General features: G+C 40.2%; 1 non-coding gene across 1 annotated transcript; it reads right to left on the bottom strand.

Annotated features, from left to right (window-relative positions):
• Positions 1–313: 313 nt before the first annotated feature.
• LOC112085682 lies at positions 314–419 on the bottom strand. The gene has a single exon (XR_002898982.1). It is a non-coding gene; the product is annotated as a small nucleolar RNA R71 (small nucleolar RNA).
• Between the last annotated feature and the right edge of the window lie 1,100 nt (positions 420–1,519).

A 1,519-nucleotide genomic window follows, 5' to 3' on the forward strand; every position in this document is an offset into this window, starting at 1 on the left:
AAATTCCTGTTCCAAGAGAAAATCATGAGATAAAACCTCAGATAGTCTCTTTGGTGAAGCATAACCAATTCCATGGAACCTATACTGAGCACCCAATGGAGCACATTGATCTTTTTGAAGAAATCTCTAGAATGGTGAATGGTGAGAACAACTCCAGAAACTGTAGACTATGTGAAGTGTAAGCTTTTTCCTTTCTCTCTAGGTGATAAAGCTTTTAGATGGTTGAAATCTATGTTATCTGGTTCTATTACTTCATGGGAAGAATGCAAGTCAGCTTTTCTGAACCACTTCTACACCAAGTCAAGATCGAACCAGCTGAGAAACAAGATACAAAGTTTCCAACAAGGCCCAATAGAATCATTCTATGAAGCCTGGGAGCGATTCAAGGAGTATGAGAGAGACTGCCCTCATCATGGTTTCTCTGGAGCAAACCTGCTAAGCACCTTCTACAGAGGACTTCGACAGAAGTATCAACTATCTCTTGACACTGCCAGCAATGGAGATTTTAGTTCAAAAACAATACCACAAGGGAGAGCACTAATCGAAAATCTAGCTGTAGCTAATAGCAACAACAACCTTGAGTATGACAGTTCAAAGAAGACTATTACTAGTCATGACTCAAGGGAGATTATTGAGCTAAAAAGCATGGTAAGTCAACTTCTTAAGTTTCAAAACAAGAATATACATGCTTCTGATACTGCTGTAGGAAATGAGGAAGATGGAAGATATGAAGAAGATGGCACGTACCAAGAGGAAAAAATCAATTTTATGGGAGCCCAGGCATATCATAATTGATTTAGTCCAGATTTCAACAACAACTTCAGGAACTCTGGTGCCAACTTCAACAATCTCACATACAGAAATCAAAGAGCCGATAATCAGCCCTATCCACAGCAGCAAAGGAGTTTTCAAAACAAGTTTCAAGGAGGAAACTATGGAGGAGGAAATTTCCAACAAAGACCAGCATTCAATCCTCAACAAGCACAGACCAGCTCATTAGAAGCAACCCTTTCCCAGCTAAGTAACCAGGTAAAATCGCTTGAACAAACTATGATGACGACTACTCAAGGCAATGAGAAGTCATTCAGGGAAATGGGGGTGAAGATTGATTGTATTTACAATGACTTGAATGGGAAGTTCGAATCTCTTGCGACCCATGTCAAGAAGTTGGAACATCAGATAGGTCAAACTACAACCAGGAGTTTTACCAGGAAGAGTAGAAGATAACCCAAAGAAGTTCTGCAATGCTATGACAGCAGTTTTGGAGGAAGAACCTGTCGCAGACTCTAAGGAAAGATTGACACCTGAACCTCTCATAAAGGACTCTGAAACTGAGCATGAGAGAAGCCAAGTCATTCTGGTTAAGGTACCCAAACGCTTGCCTGACCAAAGACTCAAAAAGTCTAAGGATCCAGGGTGTTTCTCATTCTCCTGTTCAATCTTCGGAATTGAATTTTCAGATTGTTTATGTGATTCTGGTGCTAATGTGAATGTCATGTCAAAATCTGTTGCTGAGAAA

Source organism: Eutrema salsugineum, unplaced genomic scaffold (genome assembly GCF_000478725.1).
Source record: "Eutrema salsugineum unplaced genomic scaffold, Eutsalg1_0 scaffold_3, whole genome shotgun sequence".
Lineage (NCBI taxonomy): Eukaryota > Viridiplantae > Streptophyta > Magnoliopsida > Brassicales > Brassicaceae > Eutrema > Eutrema salsugineum.